The sequence below is a fragment of the Panthera leo genome, chromosome A1 (assembly GCF_018350215.1).
Source record: "Panthera leo isolate Ple1 chromosome A1, P.leo_Ple1_pat1.1, whole genome shotgun sequence".
NCBI lineage: Eukaryota > Metazoa > Chordata > Mammalia > Carnivora > Felidae > Panthera > Panthera leo.
The window spans coordinates 189,485,149-189,497,784 of NC_056679.1; positions in this window are offsets into that span (position 1 = coordinate 189,485,149).

The window sequence follows — 12,636 nt, forward strand, 5'->3', positions numbered from 1 at the left end:
ACTGAGGAATATTTAAACACGTAGAGAGCAGGTTATGGTCATATCCAAAAAGGCTGGCAGCCACGGCCGTATTAGAGTTCTCTCCCTGTGCTCCTCCAAGTCATCCATCCAACCATTTTTCCATGTCTATTGGTAACATACTATGGATGAGTCACATTCCAAATAACTTCCCTCATTGAGCTTAACTGCTAGTTGTGAAGACAGATAGTAAACTGAGAAATCTGCAAACATATAGAAATAATTTTGTTTCATTTGGGATAGTGATGTGAACACAGTGTGTAATGTGAACCAGTCAGAAGATTCAAACTGACCTAAACTGGGTTAGGATAGCAGTCAAAGAAGTTTTCCCTAAAAAATTAAAATTTTAAATCGTGGGACCATTTTAGTACTGCAAAGGTGAATAAGATCTGTCTTCTGAGAAAATGGAAGGGGGCAGAGATGCAAAACTGTAGGACTGAAGACATTTTACCTATTTCTCAACTTTTTCATAGGAAAGCACCTACATGGAAAAGTAACTAATTTCATTTGCTTTGTTGTTATGACAAGAGATGGGGGGGTGGTTACAGATGCATTACATATATAAGTGTGTGTGCAGTTTATTTATCCTTCCTCAAGAATATATTCTAGAAAGTGACGGCTTGAGCTGGATTCCTAATACCAGGTTGACCAAGGTTCATATTCTACTTACGTCCTGGGGTGATGCTGGAGTAACACTGCAACATCAGAAGTAAGAGCTGGAGTTCTGCTGCCATTTCCGGAGTCTGGCCACACCAACTCCAGCAGTATGCCTCCTGTTACCAGGGACTTTGCATGGATGAAGCATTTGTCCCAGCAGACTGAATTTAGAGACATTTGAAGTTCTCCCTTTGTTCCATTTCAACAGTACTCAAAAATATATAGCTTTGGGACTGCTTTGAACTAATTTCCTAGGGAGTTTTAAAAAGAAAAAAGACCTTTTCTTTGACTCTCACTCAATTAAAAAATAACATTTGGGTTTGGTTTGAGAGTTCAAAAAAATTAGTCCTCATTTTTGTCAGTGATTCATTTAATCAGTTTAGTTCCAGTTCCTACAGTTGGCCTAACTTTGAAAAATCTATACAATGAGGCATTGTGGCTGCTTAGGATTGACCCAAACTTTTCAACAATTCCCTCCTAGGCCTTGGCTTATGGGTTCAGGGGGAATGGGATGATGTCCCTAGTCTGAATAAATGAAAATAGTGACTTCTATTAAAGGGAACAAACAAATCAAACTATGAACACTTGCTAAGCTAGAAATCAAGGGAAACTTTCTTAACATGGTATTTAAAATATATATCAGATAGTAACAGTAAACTTATGTAATGATGAAAGACTAAGGATACCTGTATTAAAATTAGGAATAAGCAAAGATGCCAATACCACTGAGATTTGTTCTGGAGGTCTTAGCCAATGCAGTAGGACAAGAAAAAGAAATATGGAATGAATATTAAAAAGGAAAAGACAAAATTATTGTTTGTAATAATAATTATCTTCCTAGAAAATCCAAATAAATTAATTGAAAAACCATTGAAGCTAATAAGGGAGTTCAACATGGAGTAAGATAAAATATAAATAAACAAAAATTAATAGCTTTACTGTATGTCAGCAAAAATCCATTAGAATATTTCATGTTAAAGAAAGATCCCATTTACATAGAGATTAAAAAGGTAAAATTCCTATGAATCACTTAACAAAAAAAAATCAAGACCAATATCTTTGTAATCTTTTAAATAAACCCAGGCATGATTGAAAAGCATCAAGCAATCTGAAGCTCAAACACATAATGCTATAAAGGGCTTGTAGATCTGAACTCCTTTCTGTCATTAACTTTTATTCTTGGTGAATTCTTTACATGGAAATAATGATTTTGCTTCATTAACAACCAACCATTTCTGGGTTATGGAGATCAACAGAATGCAGTTTTAACTTTTGCCTCTGAAAGCCAATCAAAGGATATGGTTCTGAGATTGCTGTAGCTCTGACCAACAGCACAGCCACCTAACTATTCAAAAACATTGCACTTATCTGAGAAGCTTGGAGATAAATACCATAGAATTAGAATTTATTAATGAGAGTTTATATATAATATAAACACATTAAGTATTTGTTAAATGAATAATTCTTACTAATGTCCAAAATTGTCACATCTTTATTATAACAATAAAATTACTTAATTCTACACAGCACCTTCACGTGCAATATTTTACTTCATCCTCACAAAACTCTGTAAGGTAAGTTGTGCAAGTGTGATTTTTAAACCAGTATGTAGGAAGCATATATCCTGTTTCATGGCATATACAAGCAGTGTGCAAAACATTTTATACACAATAACTTATTCAATGATGTCTTATGACATCATTCTGAGATTGGTGTTGTATTGATGCTTATTTTATGGCTAAGAAAACTGAGGCTCAGATAGGTTAAAAATCTAATTACAGAGCCAATAAATGGCAGAACTATGATGAGCCTAGTTAATTCTTACCTCAAAAGTTCACTCTAAACCCTTAGAGTATAACTCCTCTGATGGTGGCAGTTTTATTGTGACTCATCACAATCTCCAGCAGCAGCAGCATTATTACCTATTGGATTACTTTGCTCAGGCCTCCATAACATAATAAAACAGAATTAAAATACAGAAATTTAGGGGCACCTGGGTGGTTCAGTCAGTTAAGTGTTCGACTCTTGATTTTGGCTCAGACCCAGATTTCATGGTTCATGAGATTGAGCCCAGTGTCAGGCTCTGCGCTGGGAGCCCTCTTTCTCCCACAAAATAGATAAACTTTTTCTAAAAATTACAGAAATGTACTTTCTCACAGTTCTGGAGGCTTGAAGTCCAAGATCAAAGTGCCAGCAGGCACTTAGTTTCTGGTGAGGCCTCTCTCCTTGGTTTGCAGGCAGCTGCCTTCTGCAATTTTAAATGATACATGTAAAATTCCTCACCTGGCCTTTCCTCTGTGCATGCACATCCCCGTACCTCTTCCTCTTCTTATAAGAACACCAGTTATATTGGAGAAAATCTCGACCTTATGACCTCATTTAACCTTAATTACCTCCTGAAAGGCCCTATCTCCAAATAAGATCATAGAGATTCAATCTACAAATTTCAGTCCATAACAGCTATACTTAAAGATAAGAAAACGGAGGTTCAGGGAAGTTAACGGACTTGCTAAGGGCACACAGCTATAAAGTAAAAGAACTTAGGCTCAGACCTAGATGCATCCAAGTTTAAATCCCATGTTCTTTCCACTTCCCCACAGTAATTATTCACACTGTGGGAAGGGAAGTGCTATGTAAACAATGTAAATGAACAGATAATACAAAACTCATTCTCATTCAGCTTTGGAATACTCAGTTTACATTTTCAAACCCCATTTTGTCTTCATCATTATTTCTAAACTGCTACTAAAATGAGTTTGCATTGCCTCATGGTGCCCTCCCCACTATTCCCAACCTGAGAACAAAGAGAAGTAGCCCAAAACCAAATTGACATGCATTGCAAAGACAGCAGGACATTAAAAATCTACCATAGCTAACCACACACATATAAACCAGAACTGACTGTATGTACGTTGATATACTTAGAGAAAAAGGGCTATATAAATTCAAATTGCTCTCCTACCTAGATATCTAATTCAACTTCACAGGGTCCTAGGATGCAGGTACAGTATTATTTTCCAGTTACACCATTCATTTATTTATTCAAATAGCATTTACTGAGCAGTGTCCACCAATTAGTCAATCCCAAATGAACTCATTTAGTCAAAGGATGACAGTTGCTGTTCTCAATTTCCCACAGACACAAACCCTAAAGAAATTTTTGTTGGAATCTCCCCTCAGTGTCTCTACCCATATCCTTCCACTCCCAACCCCTACACCCAAAATAATGTAATTTATCTCTGGAAATAACAATGAGGTCTTGTAACTGTGTTTTATATAGATAGAAAAACTCAGACAGAGGGATGAAGTTCAATGTCATACTACCTATAAGTACAGTGTCAGGATTAGAATCCAAGCAGCCTGATACCAGAGTCTACACTTGTATCCACTATGCTATATTTCTTGATATGCTATATTTTTAATTAGTTTATCAACATAAGAACAGAAGGAAAATTTAGGCTTGCAAAAGAAATTCTTAAGTTAGAAAAGTAAGGCCTAAGAAGTCAAAGGATTTATCCAAAGCCACCCATGAAGAAGGAGACAAATAGTGCTCAGAACATGGATGTCCTTCCATCCTTACCATGTGACTCCATTTTCATAGCATCCAAGGGATCTGGTGCCCCCATAATTCTGGGACCATGTTCTGGAAGGTAAGAGGAACACTAGCTCATGCCCACTATCCATTTTTCACCTGAGCTAGACATCCCATCCATGAGTCAAAGTAAGCAGAGGGAGGGCATGCATATCTGGCATAGCCTCATTATAGACAACTTCCCCTGTTTCCAGAAGACTGTGAATAAAAAATAAATTTAATAGATGAATTTTTGTATAATATGTACTACGTAACTAGTATGGTCAGGATAGGCTTCATCAAAAAGGCTACATTTGAGCAAAGACTTAAAGGAGCTCGCTATGCTGCTGTCTGAAGAATCAGCATTCCAGACAGAGGGAGGCTCCATGGCAGGTAGACATAGAGATATGTGTTAGAAGGGTACCGCACTAACCCAAGCTAGAGATGATAGTGGCTAGAGTAGCAGCAGTAGAGATGAGAAGGGGTTAAATTCTGGATGCATTTTGAAAGTCAAGTCCATAGTGTTTCCTGCAGCTTTGTTGTGGGATGTGAGAGACAAAGTATTTGAGCATGTCTCCCCACTTTGTGCTTGATCATATGGAAGGATGAAATGCTATCAGCTGAGAAGGGAAAATTTGTGGATAAGGCAGGTTTGGAACAGAGGTGAAAAGGAAGATCAGGAATTCAGTTTTGGACAAGTTGAATTTGAAATGTCTATCTAGTATGCAAGTAAAGAAGCTCAGTGTGCTGCAGAATGTATGAGTCTGAGGTTCAGGAAAGAAGTCTGACTGAATATATAAACTGGAAAGTCACCAGTATATAGATGGCATGTAAATCCAAGTGACCAGCCAAACTCCCCAAAAGAATGAATGTAGATAGAAAAAAGAGGAAGACTAGGGAATGGCCACGGGGCACTCCAATATTTAGATGTCAGGAAGAAGAGAAACTAGGAAAGGACATTTGGAAGAACCAACCAATGAGGTAGGAGGAAAGCCAAGCAAATGTGTGATGTTCCAGAAGCCAAAGGAAGAAAGCATTAAGGAGCAAGTATTCAGCTGGATCAAAAGCTGCTGATAGGTCACATAACATGAGTTCTGAAAAACAACCACTAAATTAAGCAGTATGGAAGTCACTTGGTAACCTTAACAGAAACTATTTTGATGAGGGATATAGGAGCAAAAGGTTGAGTGGGGTGAGTTTAAGAGAGAAAAGGAAGGAAGAAAATTAAGACAGCACAGGAGAGAAAAATAAATGGAGTCACAATTAGCATAAAAGGCAGAATCAAGAGAAGATGTGAAAACTAACCACATATTTAAATGTTGATGGAATGACCTCCTACAGAGATTGAGGCTGTAGGAGAGAAAGGGGAGAATTGTGAAAATAATGTCCCTAAATGGCAGGATGTCAGGATTTAGGGTACAATTAAAAGAATTTAGCTTTAGATACATGAGTAATTCTTATTACAACAGGCTCAAAACTGTATATGGGTACAGATACTGGTAGATAGGGTAACAGATAGGTGCTTGAGAGAGGGGCTGTCAATAAAGACTAGTGAAGGAGGCAGAGCCAGACCATGAAGGATCATATAAATTTCCATAAGTGGTCCAGACTTCATTCTGAGTGCAATACACAGCTACATTAAATTTTTAGGCAGATTTTCACATCATAAAATTTATTCACAGAAATATGTAGAATAGACTTTGAGGTGCACAAGGGTACCTAAAGGAAAGGCGACCAGTTAGGAAGATGTTGAAGTTGTCTACATAATAGAAGATGAGTTAACATAAATAATGGCACTAGGAATAAAAAGAAGTTGACCAATTTGAAATTTTTGAAGCAGTGGACCCCAAAGGACCTGATAATCAATTGAATATGGTGGGAGAGGGGTGGGAGTCAAAAAATAACCTCAGTTTCCTGGCTCAGGTAACTAGAAGGATAGACATGCCATTCACTGAGCTAAGGAACTTAAGAGGACAAACACGATTGGGGCAGAAGATGATAGTTGGTTCCTGGACCTTGATAGAGTTCTCACAGTAAGGATGTCTCCAAGGTTATGGTTTATGTAGAGCAGGAGCTAAAGAAAGAACTCTGAACTGGAACTAAAGACCCGGGAGTCATTCCAAACAGTTACTGCTGAAACATGGGCAGGGTCGAAGGAATTCATTGATATGTAATAGTGCTATCTGCTCCTACAGTCAATGGTCCAGACCATTCTGCTTTCCCAGGACTCCTTCCTTTGACTTTAGTTGTCCCCATGATTCTACAGAACTTACTTTAAATCTACCTTTATTTTACATTTACTCTATCTGTATAAAGGCATGAAAGTAGCTAGACCTGAAGAATAAAATAATGGACCTTTGTCACAGCAACTCAGAGACATTTTCTGTTTTCAATTTTATGGATAAATTCTTGTTAAGGTTTTAGATAAAATGATGCTATTATAAAATGCATTTTAGTTTTTAACTGTAAACAACTTTATCATGTGCTACTGTAAATGATATAAGCATTGTCTGTCTCCATCTACAAGATTAGCAAAAAGCTAATTATCTAAAGCAGTGTTTCCTAAAATGTGGACACATATCCCTCCCTGTACCCTGAAGATGCTTTTAGGTGGTACGGGAAGTGATTTTAGATGGTACATGAACATGGCCCTATGATATGTCATGGTGTTGGCCTGTTTTTGTTGATTTTGAAGGGAGTTCTCTGTGCCTCTTGGACTTGGATGCCTGTTTCCTTTGCCAGATTAGGGAAGTTCTCAGCTATAATTTTTTCAAATAAATTTGCCGCTTTCTCTCACTCTTCTTCTTCTGGAACTCCTATGATATGGAATCATCTCATTTCATGGAATCACTTAGCTCTGTAATTCTGCCCTCACGGTCTAGTAATTTCCTTTTGCTCTTTTTTTCAGCTTCGTGATTTTCCATAATTTTATCTTCTATCTCACCTATTTTCTCCTCTGCTTCTTCCATCCTTGCCGTCACTGTATCTAGTTTATTTTGCAACTCATTTACAACATTTCTTCTTTCATCGTGACTATTTCTTAGGTCTTTGATCTCTGCAGCAATAGATTCTCTGCTTAGCCTTCTATGCTTTTTTCAAGCCCAGCTATTAGTCTTATGTTATTTTAAATTCTTGTTCAAATATATTGTTTATATCTGTTTTGAGCAATTCTCTGGCTGTCATTTCTTCCTGGATTTTCTTTTGAGAAGAATTCTTCTGTTTCATAATTTTGGTTAGGTTTCTGTCTTTTATGTGTTTTAAAACTTGTTATGTGTCCTGAACTTGAGAGTACTACCATATTAATACGAAGTCATACACAGGTCCAGGGCCTGGCACTTTAGAAGGTGTTTTTGGACTGTTGCATGCACTCTGCTGTTGCATTTTGGCTGCTCTATCCCACTGGTCAGTCCTCTACAAAGCTCCTCCTTGTTTGTAGTGGTGGAGTGTTTGGACCTTCCAACAGGTGTGCTTTGATTTGTTCATTGAAAAAAGGAAGGAAAAAAGGAAGGTGGGGAGCCTGATCCCATACAAAGAGAAAAATGAAAGGGGCAAAAAAAAAGACCAATCAGAGAATCAAAAAGACTATAAGTCTTAGTCCAGACAGAGAGAAAGGAAAATAAAGAAGAAAGAGATATAGAAAAGGTGTAAAAAGAATAGAGTAAAATTTTCTGATTAAACAAACAAACCAGAAAAAATACATTATATATATTTATTGATTTTGAAGGGAGTTCTCTGTGCCTCTTGGACTTGGATGCTTGTTTCCTTCCCCAGATTTTATATATATGTTAAAAACTGACCAAAATCAAATCAGAAACTATGAGCCTGGTTCCAAAGGGGAAAAAAAAAAAAAAAAAGAAGAGGGTAGAAAGAGAAGAGAAAGAAGAGAAGAGAAGAGAAGAGAAGAGAAGAGAAGAGAAGAGAAGAGAAGAGAAAATGCAAACAGACTAACAGGCAAAAACACAAGGCAGCTGTCTGTTGGTTCCTGGACTGGTGGCTATGCTGGTCTGGAGGGGAGGCAGTCTAATTCTCTGTGTCAGTCTTGTTCCAGTAAGTAAGCAATTACCAGGCACAGAGGGGTGGAGTTAGGTGTAAGCAGGTCCTGCATCCATTGGGGGCCCCTGTGCTGTTTCCTGAAACCCCACTGTGACGGTGATGGGGAGAAAAATGGCAATACCCCAGTGTCTCCTCCCTGGACTGGGTGTCTCAAACCATGCCGTTCAGGCCGTCCTCCTGGATCAGCCCAGGCAGTCCGCTTGCTGGGCTCCACAGCCTCCCGAGCCTTCTATGTGCTCTGCTGGGATTCAAAACCCAATGTCTCAAAGGGTCCTGCACCTCCTGGACCCTGTTCTGGTGTAGCACCACTCAGCCTTGCTGATAAAAGGCCTTTGGCTGGCGCCTGCAGGGTCTTCTGTCCTTGGGGAGGCAATAAACCCTCTTCCCACAGTACTCAGGGAAGGGGACTGCTCTCTCCCAGTGCATCCCTGAGATAGCTACTGTACCTGGGGTAGCTCCCCGCCCCGCCCCACCTCCAAGACGAGTGCACAGGGCAGTGGCTTTGGTGCAGAGAAAGTCCTGCACTTTTGAAAACTCTGATCTAGGGGCGCCTCGGTGGCTCAGTTGGTTGAGTGTCTGACTTCGGCTCAGGTCACGATCTCACAGTTTGAGAGTTCGAGCCCCACGTCAGGCTCTGTGCTGGCAGCTCAGAGCCTGGAACCTGCTTCAGATTCTATGTCTCCCTCTCTCTCTGCCCTTCCCATGCTCACGCTCTGTGTCTGTCTCTCAATAATAAATAAATGTCAAAAAAAATTAAAAAAAAAAAAAAAAACTCTGATCTTCATCTCCTGAAAGTGTCTGCAAAATAGAAATTGGCACTCTCCATATTTCTCCTTCTCCAGTCCATGGTCCGTAGAGGTTTTTCTCCTACACTAACACAATACTGTGATTCCACAGCCTGTCTTTCCCCTTTGTCTCTCCACAGAAGGGGTTCCTTCCCCCCTGTGCCTGTCCTGTTTTATCTCCCCCAATTCACATACACGCACCTCGGTCTGCCAAGCTGTCTCCTTCCACCTACGGAGATCCTTCTGCCACTCCACAGATTGATTTCCTGGGTGTTCCAAGTGATCTGACCTCAATATAGCTGTGTTTGAGGGAGGAGGGAAATCCTGGTCCCCCTACTGCTCCGCCATCTTAACTCCTCTCTGAACATGGCACTAAGTAACACTGACTCTCATTGTAAGAAAGTTCATTTCATTTCCATTTTCTTTTAATTCTTCTGACCCGGCCAGGGCAAGGAGAAAGATACATTTTGATGTTAGAGTGTCCTTAATTCCCGCTAATATTCATTATAACAGAGATAAAGCAGGCCTTGGCTTCAGAGCGTCCACAAACCATTTCTAATTAAAACTCAATAACATTGTTCTATTTTCATTGTATTTATTTTTTATCCTTAAATCTTATTTATGGTAAATAGTTTCAATTTGTAGTATGGATACCAAATGTTCTTGTAAAATAGATTAAGTATTTTAAAGTGAATTAATTTCAAGAAAGATATTAAGTAAAAGATAGTTCTTGGTTATGTCCAAAACATATGAAAATGGTAGTGTTAAAACATATTTTCCACCAAAAAAGTAAAATCATTATAACCTATACACACATAAAATAACATGTTAAAGATTTTATTTATTATTTAATAAACCAAACGGATGATATAACCAGTTCAAATGTAAAAGCGCAAATTTGTGTTATTTAAAAGAATGTTAAAATGAATGTGAAAATGGACACAAAATGACTTTTGCATGGCTGTCCACCAGACAGAATTCAATTGCATATTCAATTGCATATCAAGAAACAAGAATTATTTTTGCCTTGCTATCTGTTATCTCTACTTTACAGAGTAATAAAACACTTTAAGTGTGATGAAAGGTGAGAATCAAACAGCCTAAAAGGGTATGCCCTAAACAATGCATAGTTTTCTACTGAAGAAACGGTTAAAGACCATTTATAGTCCAAATCCTAGGGAGGCAACATTGAAAAGATAAAAGGTACATAATCATGGAAGTCTAGAAATCTGGAGTCTTGACCTTGCAACTGTGTAACCTTGGGCAAGTAATTTCTCACTTTGGGCCTCAGCTTACTTATGTATAAATGAAGGACCTGGACAAGATATTTTCCAAGGGTCCTACGTGTTAGGAAATTCTCCTATTCATGACACTTAAACTCTCAGGACTTTAGCTGCCTAAGAGTGGAATTTTGAAACAGTACCTCTTACTTATAAAGGTTGTCAACCTGGAATTGGCCTGCTCACCAACCTTCCTAGAGCAGAAGCTGGGAAGCTGTCTCTTCTTCTCAGACCAGAAGTATAGTCAATGGGCAACTAATTAGTGATCACCATTCATACACCAATGCCTTTGTTGGAAAGAGGGTGTCTTTGTGTTCATCTTTTAATTAAGATTCTGCTGAAATCTAACAGATACACTTCATTTATCATCATCCTTATTACTATCATTAATAACCAGAGTAGAAATCCCAGCTTCCACTGGCTACCACATCACATCACATCATTAACGTCCTTCTCCCTGAGCTAGTTACAGGTCCCACTCCTGCTTAGAAAGTTCTTGTGCCATGGGAAGCTTTAATACAGTTATTTTAAAAGTAATTTGATATAAAAATTTCAGAGATGCACAGTTCGATTTTTGTACCCCCTTCTGAGTTTTTCTGGACCACCCATTTTGAGGAATATAATTTGCATTGAGTCCAATTCATTCTTTCCTCAAACAACAGCAGATGGAGACAAGGGCAGAGGTTCAGAGAACTATACTCTACGACCTTACACCAGGGAAGAACTCAGGGAGGAGTAAATACTTCCTTTTACTCCTCACACACTACTCCTGTATCCTGCCAGAATTGGAGTGAAAAACTAAGAGGGTGGGCTTTGCTGCCTGAAAGTCTTGGATCTGCTACTTAACTCAAGCAAGTGCATTCATTTCTCTGCTCCTTGGTTTCTTGAGCTGTTAAAGGAAGTTATATAACAGAATCACAGGTTCCTGTGAGGCTTAAAAATCAGGCATGTAAAACACTTAACACGACGCCAGTAAGCACGTAATAAATGTTACCTGTTGTTGTAGTTGTTGTAGCTGCAATGTCCCTGCCTCAGTGCACTTAGAACTGGAAATCAGAGGTGACCACAATAATAAGCATTCTTTCATCCTGTCGTTCAACAGTCATTTTCTCCCTTATGCATCTTAATTATCTTCTATCATAAAAACTATGAGTAATGCAAGTTTATTAATATTTGAAGTCAGTATTGGAAAGTATATACACAAGGTATAAGGAGTAATTTCTAAAGTGCGGGAATAGGAGAATTTCACATTATACTTGCAACACTATGGGATTTTATTAAATTACAAATATATTCCATTATTATAAATTTTTTAAAGATTTCCATTTTGAAAAAAATGCAAGTATCATCAGTACATGACAAGTCGCAAAAAAAAAAAAAAAAGCCAGAAAAAGAGAGAAGACTCATCCTCCTACTATTCTAGCTATCATTGTTCCAGTTCTCCTGAAAACCCAGCTATGTTTGGCTCCTGCAGAATGTTAATAAAAGATCATGGATACAAGTGTAACAGTGCTGGAAAGCTGGAGTTCTTAAAATTTGGAAGGACTGAGTATCTGAGGAAAGCTGTGGACCTTCCTCTAAGGAATAGTGAATACACAAAACAGCTACATACAATTACAGGACAGTCCTACAACTTCTGACATTTGTCAAAATACAACAACTCTCATAGTAATGTCCATGGTATACCATTAACAAGATCCTTCACTATCTACCTATTTGATTAAAAGCATACCAAGAAGGTCCCATGACCAAAAATATCTTCCCCACAGGCCTGATTCTGACACCCAGTATCTTATTATTAGGAATTCCTTTGAATCAAGGCATTATTACCTATAAAACTACAAGAGAGCTATAAAGCCCTAAGATATTTAACATGTTAAGGTTGTATCTTTTGTTCATTTTTCCCACAAATCTTTATTGAGCACATACTATATACCAAAAGACAGGATAAACAAGATAGTTCTCTTTGAACTCAGTCTAGTGTTTAGAAGACAGGGGGAAAAGATGGACAATAAACATGTAAACAAACCAGTTAGTGCTGTAACTAATTAGTGTTAATGATGAGTTCTATAAAGAAAAGAAAACAAAGTAATAGAATAGAAAGACTTGAGGGATACAACTTTACATAGGGTGCTTGAGGAGGATTTCTGAAGACCTGCCTGTGAGAACAAACAAGTACATGAGTACCTAACAAACAACTTTTTGTTTTGCTCACTTGATTTATTCCCCTCCCAGCTCGCTGAGGTAGGTTCCGCCATTGTCAGAACAGTTC